Here is an 18314-nt window from a genome sequence, read left to right as displayed (position 1 = left end):
AAGCATACATTTTTAAATCTTTAAGCTAAAAGAACATGCTTTATTTTAATCCTTAGTATTTATTGTTATGCTTTAATTACTTGATTACTTGTTTTGAGTCCTTAAACTTGTGACCTTTCAGAGTATACCTCCTAAATGCTGAGGTTACAGGTTTACACCACCTTAGTGTGGTTCAGATGTGTGCCTTAGGGTGTGCCTAAGCGTGAGCATCTCCAGCCACAATGCTTGTCCTTATTTCTTTCCTTTAATATTATTTATCTTACTAATCCTTCAGGGGGCTCATTATGTTTGTACTCCATTCAAATAAACATCTGAATAGTGTTTGTATCCAGGATTTTTTTCTTGTATATGTAATTTATATTTTATAGAATTTGTTGCTATTTTAAAAGCCCTTTATTGTACTTTAATGTATTTTTCTCTTTTCAGCCTGTAAACATTACTAGCCATAAATTGCTTTTTATTATTCCTTTTTATTTACATAACTGAAATTATTATTATTCCCTAAGAATTACTTTAACTTTACCTCAGATATTTTAATTCTGATTGTCTATAATATATACATAGACATTTTTCTTTAACACATTCATAGTTTATGTTTGCCCACATCAAAACATGGAAGAATATTTTCAAATATATTTTTAAATAAATTCTAAATAGAATTTTTCAATTAGAGTGTATGGGTAGGTGATCTCCCCCCCCCCCCTTTTTTAGGAGTAAGTGGAGGGAACGGAGGAAAAGGGAGGGCTAGTGGGACAGGGAAGAGAGGAGGAATTGGGCAAAATCAGGATGTGAAGTGAATAAATAAATTAATTAATAATAATGATTTTGGAGATGTGTAATTCTTAGGATGATTTAGTGTGCACTTTATGTTTCAAATATTATGTTTTTGTTTTAGAATGCCTATGTTTTATTTCTGGCTTATAGCTTTTTTCACAATCCAGGCACATTATCACTCTTTCTCTCTCTCACTCTGTTTGGTCATACATGACTACTGTTTTCTAAAACTTCCATCTTTTATACAATTATTGAGAAACTAAGTAAAAATATCTTTATCTTACTCCTAGCTATTTCTCTCTGGATATGAAAGATACCATTTTTATACTTTAGAACTATTTTATTAGTTGCACTCTTAACTTTTGCTTCAAATAAATCTTGTTAAATTAAGTCTAATAACACAACATAATAAGACTTTCTTATGCACTGATACTATTTCAAGCTTTTTAAAATACATTTTCCTTGATTCAGTATTACTAGAATTCTTGCTTAGTAGTACCCTGGGCATACTATTAATATACCAGTAGTAATTTTGCATACTCTGTCAATTTATTTTAGACATTCTTTATTTTAGATTCAGGCATTTTTTTTGTGACATAATATCACTGACCTTTATTTTGTTATTCCTAAGATCCAAGAGAAATTTATGTTTTAATTAAAATATAATTACATCATTTCTCCTTCTGTTTTCTCTCGTATGTGGTTCTTCAATCTCTCCTATTAAGTTCAGAGCCTATTTATCTTATTTTTTATATATGTTCATAAATATATATAAATACAACCTGTCGAGTCCATTTTGTGTTGTTTGCATGTACATGATTTCAGAGCTGATCACTTAGCATTGGAAAAAACATTAGGAGGCTCATCACAGAAGAAATTTATTTTCCAAATCAAGGTATTCCTTATGTTTATTATAATGCCATTTGAATTCAATATATCTATTCCATATTACACTATAATTTCAATTTGGTGAAAATTGACTTTTCCCTCCTAATTCTACATTAAAATAAATGGTACTGACAATTCCACACCAAAACTATTTCATAGATCTTTTCTTCTCACTCTTTCTACCATATCAATAATCTGATATCATTAGAACCATTTTGTGCATAAGTGTTTTTCCTGCATGTATGTCTCTACATAATCTACATGCAACCCCTGCAGAAGCCAATAGAGAGCATCTGATTCCCCTGTAAATTGGAGTTATTTACTGGGGCATTTTGTATTTCTGTTGATGCATCTACTAGGGCTGAATTCTATGTATGGTCACCTAGTGATCTTAAGGAAGATGGAATAAAATCCCCTAGGTCATGGACCCCCAGGGTACTCATCACTCTAATTTTATATTACTTCTTTTAAGATCTTCTTTGCACTCTTTTACCTCTAGGAAGCCTGCATGAGAGTTTAATAGTGACAAACATGTAATTCAATCCCAGAAATGGTTGTATACATTGTCTTAACCCTTTTGGACTTTTTTCCTGCAGAAGGCCTCCCAGGCATGCTACGCCAGAGGTTGAAAACTGGCCTTGTCTTTTTGCAGTGGAAAGACAAGTATTTATTTTCATAAGGAGAGCAGGATAGGTGAACATCAGACTAGACATGTAAGCACAGACATTTCAAAAGAACCTTTCATCTCCTCTGTAGATATTCATATCTCCCTGGCTTTTATTTTTCTTCCTGAGTTTCTTGTGTACTGGCTTTCTGAATAGGAACAATTGCTAATATTAAACTAAAAAGCATTATTTAATACATCTGAAAAACAAGAAACACATTCATCTTTATTGAATAATTACTCCACTAAAAGAGAAACAAAGTTTCAGGAAACTTAAATAATTTATTTCATGATATAGTACTGATAATGGCATGCTGAGTCTTTAAACAACCAAATTTCACAGATTCTCACAACCATGAATTCCATAACATAATTCCAGATTGGGAGGAAACATATATGTGTGTATAATTCCATTATTTCACTACTGTCTAGATACACAGAAATTAATGCATATATATTTTCTTAACTTAGAATGGACCTTTATAGTCAATAACATGCCACAATTTTATAGTCATTATTTCTTTTTCTTTCAGTTACAACAAATAGGATTTGGAACACGCTAACATATTGCAAAAATACTTTCAAACAATACTTATATAAAATATAATAAAGGATGTGAGAAAAAGTAAATTAGTAGAGTTTTTTACTTTTTTCTGAAAAGCCAAATTGACTGAGTAATAGGATTTAAGTCAATGAATGTATCTAAGTAATAAACACTTAGAAAATTATGAATAAACTTTTTCAGGGGTGGCGTTCACTGTATAGCCCAGGCTTTCCTGGAGCTCACTCTGTAGACTAGGCTGGCTTTGAACTCATACAGCTCCTCTTGCCCCTGCCTCATGAGTGTTAGAAGTAAAGGCTTGTAACACTGCTGCCTGCCCCAAGTTAATTATTTTTCCCGTTATATCTCCATTTCATCCAGGCTGTCCTCTTAGTTATTTTTATATGAAAAGCTACTTTGAATTTTTCAAGACAATGCCACAATTTATTTTAAAATCTTATTTTTCACTAAGAAGTACACTAAAAGCATTTTTATGGATAGATGCTTGATCTCAAATGTGCCTCTTCAGTTCATCTACTTTGTCAAATAAAATTGTTAAGTAAAACATATTATATTTTTAAAATAAGTTTTTAATAGTATCACGTTTTACCGCGCTTTCTTAAATATTACCACCTCTACCACAGTATTAGCACTTAGAATAAATAAACATATTTTACTTTCCTTTGAATTACACAATGCCAGCATAGTTACTGACTTCATTGGTATTCTAAATTACTTTAGGATTAATTAAACAAATCAATATCTTTAAATTTTTTGTTTCTATGAAAGTGTATGTAGAATGTATAATTTATCCAGGTTAACAGTGCTTCATGCGAAGAGTTCAAGACAGTTCTATCAATAACAAAAACAAAAACAAAACAATTGAGACACCAAAGGCCACCAAGCAAAATGGAGGTGCAGGGACCATGAGAGAAGAACAGAGTAAGGGCTGTTAGACTTGGCAGGACATGAATAGGCAAGCTAGGAAAAGAAGAGGGAAGGAAACAAATTGAACAATTTGGTGTCCTTCCTGAGCCCTGGGTAAAAAAATGTCCTTTCCTCTTACCAATGTCTATCTAACAATCAAACCAGTTAGAGACAATGAAGAGAGAGAAGAGAAACAGGAAACAGATTCCACAGCTGAGCTAGATCCACAGCAAATCGCTGGTGAGACCATGCAGCTCCTGATCCACTTCTTGATTCTTCTCTTACTCTACAAATGACTCTAGAAAGTGAATTAATTGAATTCTGACTTTTAACAACTAATTTTCAAGAGTACCTAAAATGGATATGGAAAAAGGAAACAGTTCAAAACATATGGCAACTGATTAACTTCTACAAAGTATGATGACTCAGCAGGAAGAGTCTCATAGACTTCCTTCAGTTCAGGGTACATGTAAAGTCTGACGTAGGACTCACTCAGTAGGTCAAGAGTCTATCCTCATACCCTTTTATGCATCGATATGTATTCAAGAGGAATCTTAAGTGTAGGTCCCTTGCTTTGAAGCAGAAGCATTGTGTTCTCCAAAAAAACATTTCTTTATTCTTTGACTCAAGGAAGCAAATATAAAAATAATTCATGAATTCCCAAATTACTGTTAACATGGTAAATGTGCCCGTTCATAATTAATTACCTACTCTACTTTAAATATTTAATAATCTAGCATGTCACTGGGATTTGTAATATAATTTACAACTAGAAGACAAGGAGACGAAATAAATGGTCCTGGGTTATGTGTCTTTAATCTTCTTGGCAAGATTAACGCAGACCCTTCTAAGCCGACTTCCCCGTCCAGTGTGACAGGACATTTCTGTCCCACTCATAGTCAATATAGATACATAATGCAGAGAGAACTGAATTTTTCCTCTCCCCAGCTAACAGTTACAGCAGAAATATAGTTCTTTGCGTATGGACTGAGATTTCCACCACAGATTCTCCAATTCTCAGTCCTTTGCACATCCTCCATTCTCCTGGTTTCATGGACTCCCATAAACTCCCATAAACCACTTGCTTTTCATCTTTCTTCTGTGGATATGCTATTGTTTCTATTTGTGTGGTAAACTCCGAAAGAAAGCTGTTTGCTATTTATATTAATAAGCTTGCTATATTAACATAGTTGAAAGTATAAAATATTAAATTCTTACTTCATGAAAACTATGATATTTAAATATATATTATATTTTTGTAACCAAATGTGTTTAACTTATGGAGAAGTAAAAATACTTTGTTGTCCGTTTTTTTATTAAACACCTAATAAGGAACTTAAATTCTATATCAAAGTCAATAATAACAAAATGCCACAAAATAAAATTGGGTAAAAATGAGCTGGAGAGACCATTCAGATAGCAAAATACTTACCTCTCTTTTGGACCTGAGGTGGATCCCAGTGGAGGAATTTTAGTCCAGTTTCATGGCTGCTCTGGCAAGAGAGCACATAAAGAGACCTAGGTCTGTATGTTATGGTTAGAGTGGAGACACAACTTCTGTATACACCTTTAGTTCCTCTCCCTGGAATTTGGAGCACACATCTAATACCAAACAATGACATCTAATCGAGGGACAAAGTGATGAATCACAGAAATATTTGACAGAAGTCAGAGACAGGATATGCCCAAGTCTCACAAGGACAGGAAAGAGAGGATACTTGAGAGAGCATTACAGAATGAGAGCAAGGAGTTCTTAGAGACAATAGAGTAGAGCTTGGGTTACAGAACAGTTCAGTGCAGTTTCCTGCAGTTCAGTTGACTATGGATGGGTTCGTAGAATTCCACTTGTGGAGCTCAGAAGCAGTTTTTCAGAGAAGAGCAATTCAGTGAGAAGCCAGTAATAATAAGCCAGCGTGGACAAGATTTTAGACCAGAACAGTTGAGTTGAATTAGACAGGCAGAGTTCAGAAAGAACGAGAAAGGTTTGGGAAAGCCTCTCATCTCATCCCCTCATCTGAGACACTAAGAACAACACTTATAGATCCCTAGAACCCATGTGAAAATGTAGCCATGGTAGCTCATGCTACTAATCCCTGAACTGGGGCCACAAAAACAGGGAGATACACAGTTATGGTGGCTACGCTACCTTATTGTAAGAATCCTAATCTTCTACACACTTATACTTATATGAACACACATGTCCACACCCCAACTCACTCAAATACACACACAAATGAGAAATTAAAGGGTAAAGATATTCAGTTGTAAAACAATAGGTTTGATGTTCAGGATGTTCAGTGCCCACCCATTTTTCATTAATGAAATGAAAATTAAAAGAAACACCACCTAGCAGAAAGCACTTTGCCCACTAAAGTTCTATGTATAAAAATAAAATTCACATAAGATAGGTTAACAATTTGGTGACACACATTTTTATGCAAGGGATTTGTTTATTTGTTTGTATGTTTAGTGACACTGAAGCCTCATAAGGGCTGAACAAGCAAAAAGGCCATTAGAGTCTGTCATTTACACAGTGACTTAGAAAAGAAATTATAAGTTGTGAAAGGCGATTACATGGTATGAAGTAATTTAAAATGATAATGTTATTTTAACAAGGTCTGCAAACACAGCACTCTCTAGAATTCAACCTCTCATCTTTGATGATAAGAATGCTACATCTTTCACATTAAGACTCATCTCCAGTTTTTAAGAAATAGCATGAAAGCCGGTATTATGTCATTGTACCTGTCAACGCCTACCTGCTCCAGTGGGCAATATTTAAAAGTACAATCTTCTGTTCTATCACAGTTGGCTTAGAGCAACAGGGATATAGGCATTGTTGCTGTGTTGCTGGGAATGTAAAAGAGTACATTGATTTTGGGAGACAGTTTGCCAATTTCTAACAAATCTAAATGTAGTCAGTACATTCTAGTACTCTAACTTATTAGAAATGCATGCCCATAGAAAAACTCCATGCAAATATTTATTGCTAGTCACCCTAAAGCTTCCTACTCAAGCAGCTGGCTACAATGTCTCCCATGCAATTGTGTGCTTTATTTGTGGATTAATGAGTAAAATAAACTCTTTTGAGTATAGTATTTTATCATAACAAATTCACAGCCCAACCCAGAGGACCAAAATATACTTTAATATGGAAATGGATGAGAAGTAAACTAAAGTTAATCCACAGGAAGACATATTATTCATCAATGAAAACAAATTGCAGTTTCATATTTTTGAATGCTTCCTCATTGGGGGGGGGGGAGTGGCACTATTTGAGATAGGTTAGGAGGTATGGCCTTGTTGGGATAGGTGAGTTAGTGACTAAGTGTGTCACTGGGAGAGAGATTGAAATTTCAAAAGCCCATGCTCAATACAGTTCTGTCTCTCTCCCTGCTACCTGAGGATCAGGATCTACAACTTTTAGATGCTTCTCCAGAACTAAGTTTGTCTATGTGCTGCCATGTTACAGACCATAATGATAATGGACTAAGCCTCTGAAACTGTAAAGAAATCTGGACCCAGGCGGGTCTGCTCAAACTACTGTACCAACCTAGGACAATGCCTGTAGTAAACCTAGACCCCAATTCAGATCTAGCCAACGGACAGTGTATGCATTCTCCACAGTTGTATGGAGACTGGAGACTGACTCTGACATGAACAGTGGTGACCCCTACTTGACCACTTCTTCTTGTTTGGGAGGCCTGGTGACACTCAGAGGAAGAGTAGGCAGGCTACCAGAATGAGACCTGATAGGCTGTGATCAAATGGTAGGAGAGGCGGTCCCCTTCTGTCACAGACCTAGGGGAGGGAAATAGGGTGAAAAATGGAGCGAAGGGGGAACAGGAAGATACAAGTGAGGCGGATAACAATTGAGATGTAATCTGAGTAAATTACTTAAAAAATCTGAAGAAAAAGTGTTGTCGTGACATCATGTCTCTTTAATAGAACAGTAATTTAGGCACTTTTAAAAATATTTCAATGAATATTAAATAGGTTATTAAATGAAAAATGAAACTATATGACCTACTGAATATGGGTAAACAAAGAGAAAAAAAAGACACATCAGGGTCAGAACATTAATTTATTGTTAAAAGTATTTATTTGTTTTTAATTGATTGTTGATTTGTTTGTCTTATATTTGTGTGTGTGTGTGTGTGTGTGTGTGTGTGTGTGTGTGTGTATGTGTGTGTACAGGCATGGTAGTCCTATAGTGTACATGTGGAGGTCAGAGGACAACTTTCTTACTTGTCCAGGCATGGCCTCTCTTTTTGTTTCTTCCATGCAGTCACTGTCGTCTAAGTTAGGTGGGCCACCACTTTGGGTAATTTTCATCTCAGCTTCCCATTTCACTGTATGAACCCTGAGATTGAAAATGATTCCTCCATTTCTGGCTTTTCATTTGGATTCTGCCATGGTAAATATAAAATGTCAAATAACATTTATTATTAAGCAAACCTATAAATACTATGGCAGTATTATCTAACCCACTGTCATAATCAGTAAAAGATATAGGCACGTATTGTATTTTAGAATAGTCTCATTTCACCTGGGGCTGGGCAGATATTAACCCTCTAAGCTACCACCCATTATCTCCCACCCCCATCCCATCTCATCTGCGTTAATCTTTTTTTTTTTTTTTTTTTTTTTTTTTTCTGAGACAGGGTTTCTCTGTGTAGCCTTAGCTGTCCTGGACTCGCTTTGTAGACCAGGCTGGCCTCAAACTCACAGCAATCCGCCTGCCTCTGCCTCCCGAGTGCTGGGATTAAAGGCGTGCGCCACCACAGCCTGGCCAGCGTTAATCATTTTTATTTGGGCTATTTTTCCAGCTCATGCTGTTCATCTTAGTCATTTCTTTCCATGCAGACTTCAGAGTTTCTCCTCCTGACACGCATGGTTGTTTTCTATCCCTATCTCTCTCTCGTCAGGTACCTCTCTGTCCCCAAAAGCCTATAAAACTTTGCTCTGTCCCTTCCTCCTGCCCTGCCCAGGTGTAGGCCTTTTATTGGTCAAACAGGGAGGTGAAGTTATATAGAAATATTTGGAGTAGGTGATAGTCTGCTCATAAACCGTAAGAATCTCATAGGGCATGCTATTAACAAATACAAAGCACCAGCCCATTAGGTAGGAGGCTCCTAAGGTCCAAACTCCTCAGCCCTTGGTAGCTATAACCCTAACCCACTGTCTCCCTGAATCTCTGGTCTACTGCAAGTATATATTAACATATATAATGCTAAATGTTATGCATTGCTGCCCACCAATGAAAAAATAATTTATTAAATAAAATGAGATGTCTTAATATGAAACAAGATAACATCATGGCATGTTCTTATACATCCTCACTCATATGCATGCAATCATGCATAAGCACATGTTCATAAGTCTGTGTTATGTTTATATATATATATATATATATATATATATATATATATATATATATATTTGCCAGAACACCTATATGTCCAAAACTTTTAATAAATACAGTATATGAGTACTGCAAGTGGAATAATTTAATAATTAATAATGTAATAACTTATTAAATAATTTAATAATTAATGTACTCTGAAAATAAGATATAGTCACATTTTTTATTGGCATCTGTGTATGTATAAATTACTGGATCCATTTTTAGTTAAAAGAATTATTATGAAATAAATGTTGAAGGCCTTAGTGGCCTAAAGCATTTGAGAATATTTAAAGTTTTCAACTCCATAATCGTGTTATTTTCCAATGTACTCTCTGGCATCCTAGATTATCATAAGCATTTGTGCCCTCTAACTCACATGCTGACATTCTATCTCCAGTTTAAACACACTGAACTGCCTGACTCATGAGGCTACTACAGCATTCTGAACTGCATACATGTCCCTCCTAGTGAGGAATATGGGGAAATTTTTAAAATTAAATGTATTTGCTTTACGATTTCTTTGCAGCATGTATGTATGTGTACCAAGTATGTGCCTGGTGGCTACTGAGGTGAAAGGAGAGTATACAGTCTCCTGGAACTGGAGTTATCAGTGACTGATAGCTACTGTGTTAGAGCTGAGAGGCAAGTCTGGACCCTCTGTGAAAACAAGCTCTCTTAAGTGATCTACAATTTTTCCTGCCTTGTGGAAACCATTTGAACTTACTGAAATATTAGGAATATAACTTACTTCAATGCTTGGTAGATTGCATTGATGTCATATATTTTTTACTTCAGTAAATGGTTGGTTTATGTCTCTGAAGACTTGAAACCAATGTCTGAACATTATAGAACATATTTTGTTTTCGGGTATATTAGGAAAGTTCCCTTTACAAACCAGATTAAAAATTTTAAACTCAAGAGAGTAAACAAAATTTACGTAATAATGACACATCTGTTGTGTAAAGGTCTCCAAAGTAGGTCTGTGGACAAATATTCAAACGGTCTCGGTCTCCTACCGTCTGCTTGACTGTTTTGGCTCCCACCAAATTACATTGCCAAGAATCAGACTATATAAGTTATTAATTTATAAGCAAGAACTTCATTTTTCACTTTTGCTCACAGATGAATTGATGTTCATCTTCCTGAGAGAACTGGTAAAATCCATAGTTTTGCTATTTGCTCCTTTTATTTTCAGTTTGTATGAGTAATAATAACTTTCATGCAGGACTTTTCATGGAAATTAATGACTGGTTGGAGTTAATGGGCCAAAGAGCTTCCCCTCCCAGGCATTCATTAATCTCCAGGAATGCCTTAAACTGAAATTGCAATTGCTTAAATAAAAGCTTGAAGGAAAATTCAGCGAGAAATACCAGACCTGTCCATGTCACTACAGAACAAATGGCTGTTTCGATCGCAAGTAAATCTCCAGAGGGACAAATAATTTGTGTTTCAATTGTTCTGTTTTCCAAACTGCTTTGCAGCATTTACAACTTGTGAAGGTGGCAATGCAGGTTGTATTTCCTTAGGATTCAATGCTGGCAGAAATGTCCTGACTTGGAGTTTTATCTTAAGGTGAGAGAACGCTGACAGCGCAATGCAAACTAATTTCCAATATAGTATTTTTAAATTCCTTTCATGAACACTGAGAGGCCTGTAAGTCAAGAATGTTGAAACTTAAGAATAATTTGTAGTAATGAAACACAACTAAATGTCTTTATTAATAGGCATTGGATTCTGAATTAATTACATTTCAATCATAGTAAACACTTTTGCAATTTTCCCCTTAAAACACTTGCCCTCTTTGTGTAGAGTTCCTTCTCCTCTTACTTCTTAAGTCCCTGACAGAATCTGAACAGATTTAGCATGTCAAAATCTTAACCTTTAATGTTATAATTAGTAGTGAACTAGGATGTAGTCAAGTCATGAAAGTAGTGTCCTCCAAAAGGAAACACAGAGAAACTTCTTTCTCTCTTTGCAGCCTGAGAGACCACACAACGATGGAAAGCTGTGACCAAAAGAGGTCCCTCACTGTATCCTGACTGCTCTATGCCACAACTCAGGCATATAGCTGCCAGCAACATGAGACATACACCTTGTTCTTTACAGGTTACGGAAACTACTTACTAGTATAACTCAAACTGCCTTAGTCCCCAATCTGTACTGTATTTCCCTCACTCCTCAGGATGCCAGTGTAACTTTCAGAACATGCTGAACTGCTTTTTACTTTATAATTACAAAATGCCAGTTGCTTACTGTGGGAGGAAGGTTGTCCCTAGCCGAACCCCTTTCTACTCCATGCCATCTACTTCTTTCTCAATTATTTCAATCTCAGGGCATAAGCAAACCCAATATCCATTTCAGAGAGGTCATTTGCAAGATTATCTTTTCTCCAATGTGCAAATCAATTCTGTTTTCAGAAAAGCATCTCCAGTCTATACAGCATTTGTCAGATATAGAACCACTATCTAATTTAATGTTATGTTGTCCTTCACATGGATGGATGAGAGGCATATTTGAGTATCCTTTTGCCAGTCCTTATTCAGCGTGAAGAGTTGCTCCTAATATTGAAAGCCATCCTTCCTACTACTTAAGAACATTAATTATATATCATTGTCTTCTCAATACAGATCATATTATTTCATAAATTTTTATGAAGTTATCAGAGTCTGTCCATTGTATTGAAAGCAAGATATATGGTGAGTAATCTATATGGCCTTGGAAAAAATTTTGTTACTCACTTTGGGAAGGAGTGCATCCACAGCTATATGATCTGAGGAGCAAGTTATCTTCCGGTCAGGTAGAAAATCCTCCTTCTGAGAATTTCATCCTTGGCAGATGGATTGATTCCCTTTTTATGAGGATACAAAGATGTAATGTCTGGATTTTCTACGGAAATCCCCCTCAGGTTGTCTTATGCTATTAATCATTTGGTGGCTTTTTATGCAGGAGTAAATATATGATGTTTTTGTCATAGTAACAAATTGACCAATTCAAATTAAGTAAAATTAAATAAATCTGTCAGGTTGGTACCAGTGTATAATCCTAGGTATTCCAGAGGCTTACCAAGAAGAATGCCCCGGTGAATGCCTTCCTGTTCTCCTCTACTATAGAGTGAATTTCAGGCTACTGTCAGGAACTTAACAAGACCTTTTAAATACTAATAACTGCTTTGATGATGATAATAGGGGCTACAGGTATAGCTCAGTTCTAGGGGACTGACAGTGCAATGTAAAACATTAATATATGCAGTGACTACCAATGCAAAACAATCTTTTGAAATAAATATCTTGAGAATGTGTGTGTAATTGAGTGTCAAATTCATGAAGCAGAAAGTTATTTTATGGCCAAACAGAAATATACAAAAGCACATTAATAAAATGCAAGAATAATTTTTCATTTTAAAGTGCCTTAGATAATGACAGGAAAAAATGTTGACTGTAATATATAAGCAAAACTATAGAGCTAAAATATTACTTTGAGAGGAAATATAATGATTAGAATTTTTTAAAAGTTAAAACAAAGGAATTTCTGCAAGATAGGGTAGAGAGAAGACAGATGGAGGTCCTCAAGGGACATGAGAAAAATAAGGAGCAGTCACTGCTTAGGAAGTTGGGTTAGCTGAGGCTAAACTGGAATTCTTGATCAAGTATTTATTTATATGTCACACTGTTCAAAGCTGAGGAGAGAAAAAAAAACTTGTCCTTTTGTCGCCTGAGAATTTAGAGTTGAAAATCTACCTTTTAAGTATACTATTAGCATTCTAAAGACAAAGAAATTGAACCCACAAAAGCCTAACAAAGCTTCCCTGAAAGCATCAGACTCAAAAATATCAGGCACAGAAGTAATCAGATTTGACGTATTGCAAATGCCATCTTTGATTTATTTTGGATTGTGTACTAATTACATGGTTTGATTGCTCTATCCAAACAACTGCTCATTACAAGCAAATGTGGCTGTTTTAGGAAACCAGCTCCTGCCTTGAAAATCAAACACAGATATATTTTCACTTCATTTGACTTTTGCTGCGTTTTGTACGCTCTAGACTTTCATAGAAAAATTTCAACAGTTTATAAAGTGGTGAAATTCAAACTGATAACGGTGTTAACTTCTAATTTCTGTGTAGAAGTCTTATATCAAGGTTTCTTCCTTGAAACTAGAGGGTTTTTTTTAACCTGGACATCAACTTACCAGCTAATTGTCTTCTCCTTGTGGATTGTAGAAAGGCTATCATGATAATTAATGGAAAGAAGTTAAATAAGAAACAGCCTGTGAAAAACAATCCTCGGATGAGATAGTCAACAATTTCTGGGAATGGAGAATGTCCAAAGACTAATTTAAATGATATCACTACCTAAACATCTTAAAAGTGGGGGATCCACCAGTGGCAGAGAGAGAGAGTACAGTGAAAATGGAAAAAACTAACATGCCCTGTATTTACATAGCTTTTATTCTTTAGCAAACTGAGTACTGAGGCTATTCAGAGATGTCTAGGATAACTGTACAGTTTTCTTGTATGTGCGCTCTCTGTTCCCGCCTGTTCAGTCACCATCACTGAAATGAGACCAGAAAAAGTAAATGAAAAATTCCAGAAGTAAAACGTTCATCAGCTCTAAGCATCATTACGAACAGCATGATAAAAGTCCCACCATTCGGCTCTTTCCTGACAAGCACATTAGTCATCCCCCTGCCAGGTAGTCTCGCTGTATATGCTACTTGCCCATTTGTTACTTAGTTGTCGTTCCTGTTATTCGATCAGTGGGCATGACATCACAGTCCTTGTCTTCAAGTAACTCTTATATTGATGACTACTGAGAAGAGCAGTGGTCCTGGCTGTTTAGATAGGGAAGCAAAAAGGAGAGAGGTACTTTCTGTGAGAGCTCAAACCTACTGGCTTCAGAGAGAAACAGAATCAATATGCTGATGTGCCAGGATTCATATAATCAGCATCGTATAATCTACCTCCCATAGACACAGGTCATCTCACATTGTCCTGAGAAGAAAAGTGAGCACAGCATGATAGTTGAGAGTGAGTACATCTGAGCAATTTTGATTACAGCAGATTGTAATAATTTTCATATATTATCATTAGTTATCACTGTCAATCTTGTGCTAATCACATTTTAGGCATATATGAAATGAAAATTATCATATAAAGGATTAGGTAATAAGTGCTATCACTCATATTCACTGTATGTCTAGGAATGTGTCCTTCACATTGATTGGGAGGGTAGAGAATTATGTATGTTATTTTGTTTCCACCTTCTTAACCTTTGGAATAAACAGAAAAAGAAAAAAGCATACTGATCAAATAGAGGATAAAATAAAATGATTCTTGCCATAAGGACCAATTGTATGCTGGATCCACATTCTACTGCAACCTTAGATCTCCATAGAATTATTTAAGTAAGATTTTAGTTCAGCCGATTTCAAACCATGGTCACTGATTCATTTGTGGGTGGACAATGACATTTTTACAGGGGTCACCTGCCAGATGTCCTGCATCAGATATTTACATTAAAATTCATAACAGAAGCAAAATTACAGTTATGAAGTAGCAACAAAAATAATTTCATGATGGGGGTTACCACACATAAGGAACTGTCTTTAAGGATCACAATATTAGGAAAGTTGAGAGCCACTGTTCTAATACAACTGCAGGCTAACTGATGGTGTCAACATTCATTCCCTAGAACTAAAGTTGGTTCTTACTATTCAACAATTCTAAAGCCACTTAATGATGATGTTACATCGATTTCTGTTATCACTTTTTCTTTAATAGTGTGTGTCCAGGATAGTAAGCATAACTACTCACAGAAGGAAGATTCTGTCATTTAAAGTGTAGTGTATGGGCCATTTGCATAGATTAAGGCCACTAAGTGACAGACAAAGAGAGTCACCAAAGTAATTGCAAGAGTTTTTTACAACAGTCCTTGCCTTGGCTTCTGCTTCCTGTGGTCATTGGAAAGTGGAATGGCAGCGGGATGATCACTGTGGCTACTCAGAACATCAAAGAAGGGCCAGGTCACATTTCAGTCACAGAGAAGACAGGTAAAACACCTACCACAAAAGCAGTCTTGTCCACCAAGCATGTACCATTTTCATTTCTAATCTAATCAATAAAATGCTTTTTCACTCAACCATTTTAGTATCATCAAGATTTTTTTTTTTTTTAGTTTTTTGAGACAGGGTCTCTCTGTGTTAGTCTTGGCTAGCTTAGGCCTTTAAATGTTTTTAATGTCTCAAGTGTTCTATCATGAGAAGGAGATATATTCATGTTATTTATAACAGATAGGACATTAAAGTTCTGAAGGTTTAGCTGCCTAGTGGTAACAAAGTATGCAAAAAACAAAACAAAACAACAACAACAAAAAAAGCAGAACAACAACAACAACAAAACCCACAAAAGGCTACCTTAAGATAAATAATTAAGTTTTAAATTAGTCAATTCATCCCCCTAATTACCAGCCAAAAGTTGAAGGATGGGGAAGAGTGTGGTGATATACTGTTTTCTGAACATGACATGGCTATCATAATCATAACCCAGAAGCAAATGTGGTTACATGCACAAACCCTATACACACCTGAACCAGCTTAAATCCACTACATAGACTGGCTAGATGCTTTCCTGGACTCATCACTTACTGAGGAGTTATGGGTAGCTGGTAGTTGCAGAAGGAAAAAAATCATTCTTTTCCCAACTTGAGACCCACCCCATTGGAGAGAGCCAACCCCTATCACTTTTAATGATAATCTCCTATGCTTGCAGACAGAAGCCCTGAATAGTGTCTTCTGAGAGGCTTCATCTGGAAGCTTATAGAAACAAATACAGAGACCCACAGATGTAACAAGAATAAATTAATAAAAAAAAACAAAAACAAAACAAAAAAAACAAACAAAAAAAATAACACGGCTCCCCACAAAACAGCCTTGTGAGAGAACGAGTGATGTTTTTACACACGGAAGCAGAAACACCTTATGTGGAGGCTTTGTTCTTGCCAGCTGAAACATTCTAGTAAAGACTCTGAGAGGATATCTTCAAAACAGTAGGCTGGGGATTTTTGTGTACTGGTATTTTTTTTTTTGGCTGTTCATAGCTCCACTTCAGGATACTCCTAAAGAGAACTGCTCCAGTGAAGGCATCAAGGTTCTGGATTCTGGATGCTGTTCCAGGTTCCAGCAGCAACTTGGGTGGAATTGCTGGTGTCCTCAAATCCTGCTGACTACCCCAGGGGAATCGCTCCTGGGAACTGAATTCAACAAGATCTGCTTCCCCTGTTCCCATAAACCTCCTTTCTCTCCTATTTAGGGTAAGTAGGTTGGAAGGGAGGTATAAGCATTTAAAGAAAACCAAATAAAGTAGGCTTAGAAAAGTTGGAGCTTACAGAGTGAGATCAGGCTGTAATGTGATTAAATAAATTATATATATATATATATATACATATATACATACATATGTATTTGTTTAATAAATGAAAGAGAAACCATTCTTTCCTGGGGATATAGCCACAGGCAGTATTCCAATCCTACAGTTGATGGTCCCATGCATATATATATATATATATATGGGGAGCAGCTCATAGATCTATTGAGCTATCAAAGAAAGAACAACACCATGAAGTTGAGAGAGAAAAATGTTATAGGAACATGGGGAATTTTCAGAGAAAATGTGAGTAAATATGATTACTTTCTTCATATGCCTACATTAAGCTCTCAAAAAATTGTCTTTGTAAATTTCTTCAAAAATACTGTGGAATGACTTTAATTTATAGAAAATAAGTTGTTTCTTAATCATTCATTTATCCATCCTTTCAGTCACTTAAGATTCATTAGGTAATCATTATATGATATTAGTTGCATTTGGATTAAATAATTCATAGATAAATATGATTCTGGATCCGTTCTAGCAGTGATCTAAGTAGGTGAATACATATAATCATCTATTTTGTAAAGAGTTTATATCTTTTCTGTCCAAGTTAAAAACTACAGGGCCTCAGGTTCTTACGTAATTTACCTTTCAGTACTTAATCTCCAAAATGAGGTCCTTTATCTCAATTTCTTACTCCTTTAGTGAAGATTAAATATGTTCATGTTTGACAAATCATAGGTAACCTCCATACTGTGCTACTTCCAGTTAGATAATACCATAGGGTGACAAAATATCAAAGAAACTGCGATTAAATACCAAATAGAATCCTGTGAGTCTTTAATCAAAAATCACAATACTTGCTAATACTTTTCAGCCAGATAAAAATATTTCTTGATTTTGTGTACACGAAGGACTTAAGGACATAGAATAAAACAATGGCTACTATGAAAGGGAGACAAAAGACAAACCCTGAAAATAAGTCAAAAGAATCAATGAATTAGACAAATAAGATGATGGGCCAGGGAGTTTGCTAACTAAAGGCTACCGACCTACAACCGCCAAGGCTTCTGACTGGAGTCAAGTCTTTGAGACATATTTAGTGGATGAGAGAACCCTTTCCTGGAAGTTGTCTGCTCACCTTACGTGTTCTCCATGGCACATGCACAACTTCATGCAAACACATGCTGAGGCACACAATAATGAATAATTGTAATTTTATTTAGAATGAAATGAATAGTCTCGAGATACAATGTAAAACAAAGATTAGGTAAGCAAATTATGTAACAGAGTCTCTTAAAAGTATAGTAGCTTTAGACAAACTTATCAGCAATAGGGTAACAACATGAGATTATAGTTATGTCCTTTGGCTTCACTACAGTATTTTACTACACACGCACGTTCACACACACACACACACACACACACACACACACTTCCATTTTATCTTATTTATTAGCTATATTCAATATGATTTATTTTAGAAAACCAAAAGTGTTTGAGAAACATGAAAAGAAGTAGGTATTCTCAGAGGAGTGAGGATGTCTGAGCTCAGATAGGTATTTCTCTGTTAGGCCAGACTGTTATTGAAATGGCCTCTGATTGTGGAGGAGGTACTGGTGTTCCTAGGTAATATTTAAAATTCTTTCAAAATTATTGTTTTGTGGTTGTATGGTGGTTTCTGTTTTTGTTTGTTTGTCTGCTTGGTGCTTTTTGGAGGGAAGGGTTAGGAGACCATTTGCTAATTTTA

This window comes from Acomys russatus, chromosome 1 (genome assembly GCF_903995435.1).
Source record: "Acomys russatus chromosome 1, mAcoRus1.1, whole genome shotgun sequence".
Taxonomy (NCBI): Eukaryota; Metazoa; Chordata; class Mammalia; order Rodentia; family Muridae; genus Acomys; species Acomys russatus.
The sequence above is the reverse complement of the archived record's forward strand: the minus strand, read 5'-3'. Positions refer to the sequence as shown.